The sequence below is a fragment of the Aethalodelphis obliquidens genome, unplaced genomic scaffold, assembly GCF_003676395.1.
Source record: "Aethalodelphis obliquidens isolate GAN/ISIS:26980383/991018 unplaced genomic scaffold, ASM367639v1 scaffold8, whole genome shotgun sequence".
In the NCBI taxonomy this organism is placed as follows: Eukaryota; Metazoa; Chordata; class Mammalia; order Artiodactyla; family Delphinidae; genus Aethalodelphis; species Aethalodelphis obliquidens.
Window position 1 is genome coordinate 54,603,848 of NW_020837952.1, and position 7,833 is coordinate 54,611,680.

At 52.5% G+C, this 7,833-nt stretch overlaps 1 protein-coding gene across 3 annotated transcripts in view; it reads left to right on the forward strand.

Annotated features, from left to right (window-relative positions):
• TRIOBP (TRIO and F-actin binding protein) overlaps positions 1-1,992 on the forward strand; it is a 58,303-nt gene extending 56,311 nt beyond the window's left edge. For all 3 annotated transcript variants that reach the window (XM_027107593.1, XM_027107590.1, XM_027107592.1), the window contains one exon: positions 1,294-1,992. The gene's annotated coding sequence lies outside the window, so the exon portion shown is untranslated. The remainder of the gene's footprint in view (positions 1-1,293) is intronic.
• Positions 1,993-7,833: the final 5,841 nt, after the last annotated feature.

Here is a 7,833-nt window from a genome sequence, read left to right on the forward strand (position 1 = left end):
CCCTGCCATGGGGGCCAGGGCACCTCCCTCTCCTAGCCTCCGTATCCCTTTCTGTAAATGCGGACAGTGACACTAGCGACTCGGGGTTGTCGTGGGACCTGTCAGACTCCGCCAGAGGCTGCTCTGTAAACTTGAGCATGTGTCTTCAGAGGCGGGCCAGCGAGTTCAGGGTCTGATTTTCGCCCTGTCCCTGCCATGTGACAGCGGGTGCTTCTTAACACAGAGCCACAGCCACAGCCCGAGCAGTCCACACCCCTCCTCAGGGCTGGCAGTGCCCTAACTGATCTGCCTGGGCTTGGGTGGCAAATCCGGTGTGGCCACCCCCTCATTAGACCCAGCAGCACGGCGCGCATCACTGATCACTCACAGCGTTCCTTCCTCCGTGCTTCACACCCCGGACATCACTGGAGGCCGTGCTCTGTCCTACTTCTGCTCACGGTCATCCCTGACTTGGCAGGGTGTGAAACATTTTTATGATGCCTTTTCCTACTGCTCTGTCTACCTGGAGCTTCCTCTTTCTAACACATCCCTGGAGACTTCCTAAGGCACTCCGGAGAGGCCACCCTGTGGGCCAGGCTTGGGGAGAAGCCCGGAGGAGAGGATCTGGCCCAGCCTTTGGGGCCAAGAGGCATTGGAAGGACCTGCCAGCCACCCTTGCCTGGCCTAAGCCAGACTCCCACACTCTTTTTTTTAATTGAAATGCAGTTGACTTACAATGTTGTGTCAGTTTCTGGTGTACAGCAAAGTGCTGCAGTTATATACAGAAATACATACATACATTTCTTTTTCATTATATTTTATTACAAGATATTGAATATAGTTCCCTGTGCTATACAGTAGGACCTTGTTATTTGTCTGTTTTATATATAGCAGTGCGTATCTGCTGACCCCAAACTCCTAATTTATCCCTCCCCCCACCCCTGCTTTCCACTTTGGTAACCATAAGTTTGTTTTCTGTGTCTCTGTTTCTGTTTTGTAAATAAGTTCATTTGTATCATTTTTTTTTTAAGATTCCATGTATAAATGACATCATAAGATATTCGTCTCTCTCTGTCTGACTTACTCCACTTAGTATGTTAATCCCTAGGTCCATCCATGTTGCTGCAAATGGCATTATTTCATTCCTTTTTGTGGCTGAGTAATATTCCACTGTATATGTATACTTTATCCATTCATCTGTCAGTGGATACTTAGGTTGTTTCCGTGTCTTGGCAATTGTAAATAGTGCTGCTATGAACACTGGGGTGTGTGTATCTTTTCTAATTAGTAGACTCCTCCACTCTTGTCTTCTAGGTCCTCATGGTCCAGCCCTGCTGCAGACCCCCAGCCCAAGGGGACCAATCTCCCTCCTTCCCTGCTGGATGGACGTCAGAAGCCAAGCTTTCTCCCCACCCTCTGTGGGCCGCACATGCACTCACACCCACTATACACACACACACACACGTCCACACACATACACATACACACGCACACTCTCTGCGTATCTGAGCGCGCCCCTAGCACTGGGTCTTACCTTGCACCTTCTTCAGGATTTTATATGTGAAGAGATTTTTATATAGATTTTGTTTCCTTTTTTTTTTTTCCCCAAACACTTTATACTTTTTAAAAAGCAATTCCTGGTGGCGTGTGCCTCTAACACTGGCTCCCCCTGTGTCTCCAGACGCTTGCTTGGGCTTCTGGGCCCACAGCCTGGCCCGGGGTCTAGCGGAGGCCCAGCAGCAGCTATGGCAGGGTTGACTCTGCTGGGAGAGGCCGGGAGCCAGCCACCCTCTTTCTACCCTACCTCCCACTAACTACTTCCTGCCCTGGGGGGACCCACTCCCTGGGACTCTGGACAGAGGGACAGATGGACAAAGGGAGCCAGCAGCTGTCCCCATGGCCCCACCCCCTCCTCTGAGGGGTGCTGGGCATGGATTTGCGGGGACCACCCCATGCAGGCAGGCGTTTCTCTCCTGCTCTGTGAGCCTTAACTTAATAAAATGTTCCGGCAGCTCTGGTGTCCTGGGTGGCTGGGCAGGGAGGGCAATGGAGGTTGGGGTTTCTTAAAGTGGCTTCACCACCTGCCCCCGCCAGCGCTCCACCCTTCCTGAAGGGGCAGCATGTGGGCTTCTGAGGGTGGGGTTGTGAATCTGGTTCCTCCACCAGGCTTTGCAGCTCCACGTGGGGTTTGCAGACCAGCAGGAACAGCAGTGACACCAGGGAGCTTTTTAGAAACACCAAGTCCAGGCCCCGCCCTGACCTACTGATTCAGGATCTGCACTTTAACAAGGCCCCTCAGTCTGAGAAGCCCGGGAGTGGGCGCTGGGCCCAGCCTTGGAGGGAGGACTGGAGCTGAGGCTTTGTCGGTGATTGACCTTGGGCAAGCCACGCCCCTCTCTAAGAGCCTTAATCTGCTTCTGCATCAAATGGGTACCTTTCAGCCCCAGTCCTGTACTGAGGCTGTGCCCAGAGGGCTTGTCCAGCCCTGGCAGGGTTGGGGGCGGGAGCAGTGGACGAGGCCACCCCAGGCCCATCAGGCCAGGAGGCCTCATCCCTGCTGGCTGGCTGTGCTGATTGTGGCTCCACGTGGGGCTGAGAAGAGGCCCCAGGTACTGCCAGTCCAGCCTGGGCTCTCCGATTTGCAGGGCTGTGGCGAAGGTGATGAAGATGAGGGGACAACTTGAGCCGGCCCCATGCGCTTCCCATCAACCCTCGGGCACCTCCTCTGGGCTGGGCACTGGGTGTATAGAGTTGAACAAGAACTGGCCCTACCCTGCACCGAGGCCACAAAAACAGGTCACATTGGGTTGGGTCCCGGAAGGCTGTGGGAACCCAGAGGAGACCCCCAACCCAGCCCGCAGGTCAGAGAGGGTTTTTGGAGGTGGCTTTGGAATATGACTTTTCTAGATGGAAAAATCAGGAAGGGCATTCCAGTTCCAAGGGAACAGCATGATCAGATGCCCTGTGAACTTCCTGGTACGTTCAGGGAATGACCCGCAGGGGAGTAAGCTTGTGGGCTGTGGGGGAAATGTGCCCCATTCCCTTGCCAGTGATGGGTTTAGGAATGAGCATGGGATGCGTTGCAGTTCCAGCCAATGAGATGCCAGGGAAAGTCTTCGTTGGGGTGGAGGGCTGGAGGGGGTCATCTGGAAAGGTCTGCCTTGCTCTTAAAAAGGAGCACAAGGAGGGAACCCCTTGGCGGTTCAGTGGTGAGGACTCTACGTTCTTACTGCCGAGGGCCTGGGCACAATCCCCGGAGGGGGAAATAAGTTCCCACAAGCCGCATGGTGTGGCCAAAAGGGGGGTGGGGCACAAGGAAGGGAGGCCTCTTTCTCCCAGCCTTTGGACACTGTTGGATGAAGTCCCCACATTGCCACCATCTTGCCTCATTAATATGCTAAAAATGGCCGAGCAGAAAGAAAGAAGAACCAGGACCCCGAGCCATCAAATCACCCAGGCTTGGCACTGCCCTGCCTCAGGACTTCTGTCTCATAAGGAGCATCCCATGGGCAGCCCCATCCAGCACCCTGCCCATCCTCACCACGCTCTGTTGTCTCCCACCAGCACCCCCAGGCTTCCCTCGAGTCCATCCTCTGTCTTCATGACTCCCTCAGCCCAACTCGGGCTGCCTGTGTAGCACCTGGGCTATGGGAACGTCCTCCTCACCGGCTCCCTCCCACGCCACCCTCTCCTCAGGCAGGGCTTCCTGGACAAACCCAAAACTCTGGCCAACCTATGAACAGGTGCCCCACCTGAACCACTTAAAGACAATGAGAGATCACTTCCACCCCACCCCACTAAAAAATAGCTCAGATTAACAGGACTAATGATACCAAGTGTCTGAGGATATGAAAAACTGGAATTCTCACGAACTGCTGGTGGGAGTGTTCTTGGTACTAGCACAGTGAGGAACTGTTGGCTTTTTTTTTGGCCCCACTGCACACTATGCGAGATCTTAGAAGTCCCAGCAGTTTCTTATAAAGTTAAATACGCACCGACCCTGTGACCTAGGGTTTCCACTCCTGCGTATACACCCAAGAGAAATGAGTGCTTAGGTTCATAAAATGACTAGTACAAAAATATTCATATCAGCCTTACTCACAGTAACCCAAATCTGAAAACAATACACGTCTATCAAGAGTAGAATGAATAAACAAATGGTGGCATATTCATCCATTAGAATACTATACTGCAAAAAAAAAAGAATTATTAGGACTTCCCTGGCGGTTCAGTGGTTAAGACTCCGAGCTCCCACTGCAGGGGACACGAGTTCGATCCCTGGATGGGGAACTAAGATCCTGCATGCTGCGCGGCACGGGCAAGATAAAAAAAAATTACTGCTACCTGCAACAGCATGATGAGTCTTCTAGACATAATGTTAAGTGAAAGAAGCCAGCCACGAAAAGTCCATTTACAGGAAGTTCAAGAACAAGCAAAACTGTTGCTATGGTGATAGTCATCTGGGCTCCGGGTAGGGTGGGGCACATTGACTAGTGGGAACTTTCTGGGGTGCCAGAAATGTAGCATATCTTGACCTGGGTAGTGGTCACATGCAAAAATTTGCCACTTTGCACACTTAATGATTTGCGCATTTGACTGTGTGAATCACATCTAATTAAAAAAAAAAATCCAGGGTTCCAGCAGGTGCCCAGGTGAGGCTCCTGGGGAAAACCCCAATAACCTGTCACACAGGGAATCTGGCCGAAACTACAAGGTTTGGCTGCTAGGTCTGGCCTCCTCAGACAGCCAAGTATGTGCTACGGAAAGAGCACAGGGTGGGGTATCAGACAACCCCATAGGGGTTCAAACCCCAACTGCTGCCTCCAGCTGGCTACATGAATCTCACAGAGTCACATCCCTCTCTGGGCTTTATTTTCCCATCTCTTAAATGGGAATGATAATGTCTACCACAGAGGGTTGTTCAGGTATTAAATTACCAACTGGTTCAATGATCTATTACTGTGTAATCGACTACCGTAAACTTAATGGCTTAGAAAAACAGTTTTTTATTATCACTCCTGGTCCTGTGGATGGACTGGGCTCAACTGGACCATTCTCTTGGTGTCTGTTTTGCAGTTGCAGTCAACGGTGGCTGGGCCGGACGTCCAAGACGGCTTCTTCATTCGTATATCTGGTGCCTCAGCTGGGGTGAAGGTGGCAGCTGGGGGGGCCACAGGACAGATCTCTCCCTTTCTCCACGTGGCCACTTCACGTGACTAGCTTGGGCTTCCTCACAGCATGGCAGTCTCAGGGCAGTCTGTAGTCCGACTTCTTACATGGCAGTTCACCTCCCTTAGAGAGTTTCAAGTGATGCTGGTGGAGTCTACAAGCCTCTTATGACTCAGGCTTGGAAGTGCTGTGGCACTTGTTCCGATCAAATTAATCAAAAACAAGTCACTGGACTTCCCTGGTGGCGCAGTGGTTAAGAATCCGCCTGCCAATGCAGGGGACACAGATTCGAGCCCCGGTCCAGGAAGATCCCACATGCCGTGGAGCAACTAAGCCCATGAGCCACAATGACTGAGCCTGCGCTCTAGAGCTCACGAGCCACAACTACTGAGCCCACGTGCTGCAACTACTGAAGCCCGCGCGCCTAGAGCCCGTGCTCCACAACGAGAAGCCACCGCAATGAGAAGCCCACACACTGCAACAAAGAGTAGCCCCCGCTGGATGCAACCAGAGAAAACCTACGCGCGGCAACGAAGACCAAATGCAGCCCAAAATAAATAAATAATAATAATAAAAAAAGCAAGTCACAGGGCTGGCCCATAGTCAAGGGGAGGGGACAGCCCCTGATCATGGATGCTGGGGGGTGATTCACTGGGAGCTAGCTTTCTTCTCTGCGCTCTGGCTTCTCCACCTAACTCTCCACCTCCTCCTCAGTCTCCCGAGAATTCTCTTCTTCTGTCCCGCCCTCTAATGTTGGGGTTCCCCAGGGTCTGTCCTCAGCTCTCCTGTCTTCTCCTTCTACATGTTTTCCTGTGACAAGCTTGATCTCTGTCTTTGATCTCTTGTCCTTGGCTTTTGTCTGTCCTCAACCCAAGCCTTTCTGGGGAACTCCAGACCTGGGCAGCCTCAGTCTCAAGGCTGCTATCAAGGCCCTGTCTTCCCTCCAACTTGTTCCGCTTCAGTTACTTACAAGAGGCCACAATCAGCACAGAGGATGCAGCAAACCCAGCCTGGGAGGTCAGGGGAGGCTTCTTGGAGGAGGGGGCCCTGGAGCTGAGGAGGAACTAGCTAGACTAAGAGGGTGGAGAGAGTATTCCAGGTCAAATGAACATCACATTCAAAGGCACTAGATGGGAAAGGAAAGCCCATTCGGGGACAGAGCAGCTGGGTTTGGCTGGAGTTTGGAGTGCGTACAGGGATCCAAAATGAGGCCAGAGGAACAGGCCAGAGCTAGAATAGAATTCAATCTGCAAGGAGGGTGGGGACCCTGCATCCAAGCTCTAGCTTCATTCTTCTTTTTTAAAAAATATTTATTTATTTATTTGGTTGCACTGGGTCTTAGTTGCAGCTTGTGGGCTCCTCAGTTGCGGCTCAAGGGCTCCTTAGTTGCCGCTCACCAGCTCCTTAGTTGTGGCGTGGGAATTCTTAGTTGTGGCATGCGTGTGGGATCTAGTTCCCTGACCAGGGATCAAACCTAGGCCCCCTGCATTGGGAGCTCAGAGTCTTAACCACTGCACCGCCAGGGAAGTCCCTCTAGCTTCATTCTTAACCCAGTGGGGAGCCATTGGGGAGTTTTAGGTGGGTGGTGCCCTGGCTCAGGACGGAGGTCTGGGCAAAGACGGGGCTGTGGGCTTCATCAGCACGGGGGCTTGGTGAAGGCTCTGAGTTGGTCTCAGGGTGGCAAGTAGCAGGGTGGGGGTGGGGGGTTGGAGAGGAGGACAGGACCCTAAGGAAGAGCAGTAAGTAGGTTCCCAGCAACCGGAGGGAGCGGATGCTTTGAGAAGGGAGTGGCCGACTGGGGCTGGGAGAAAAGGCCCACCAAGGGCCCACTGAATTTCGTCAGGCCGCAGAGGGTGGGGAGCCATGAGGGGGACAGAGGCTGTGAGGGGAGGACAGAGAAGTTTTGTCACTTCCTTGTCACCTTTACTCTTTACACCTTGTCAGACTTTACTCTAAGGCCTAGAGCTTCAGTCACCCCAGGCCCACCCCATCCAGGGGCTCTGGGACCATCTCACCCTCAGCTCCAGGGACCTGCAGCTCCTCTGGGAAGGGGGGGGGGCAATGTCACCTCAGAAGGCACTAATGATGCAGACCCTCCCCTCCCCGTCCCACGATGCCTGAGAGAGGCAGGATGAGGAAGGAGTAAGGGCTGAGGTCAGTGGCGGGGGGTAAGGGGACCAAGACAGCCCTCCATCCGTATCCTAGCTCCTAGCTCTGCAAACTTGGGCAAGTTAAACAAATTTTCTGTGCCTCAGTTTCCTCATCTGTAAAATGGGGTTAGTAGTTCATACCCCGCAGGAGTGTTGTGAAGCTGAAAAATGAGCCAATACATATAAAATGCTGAGAAGAGTGCCTGGGACAGAGTAAAATGCAATGAAAATGTTAGTTCTCATTGTGGTGTTGTTATTGTTATGGGGTGGTGATGAGGATTAAGTGAAATGATGGAAGTAAAATGCATGGCATGGGGCCCAGAATACAGTAAGTATTTCAAAAACAGGAGCTATTATTTTATTATTATTAGTCAGAAGTCAGCTGGCTGTCCCTGCCCCCTGCCATTCCCAGATCTGGTTAAACTTGGTCCAAACCCCGACTCCATGTTCTGTGAGAATCCAGGCCTCTTCCTCCCATTTTGGCAGATTCCCACTTGTCACTTTTCAGGGCGTCCTGAGACTTCCCATCTCTCGG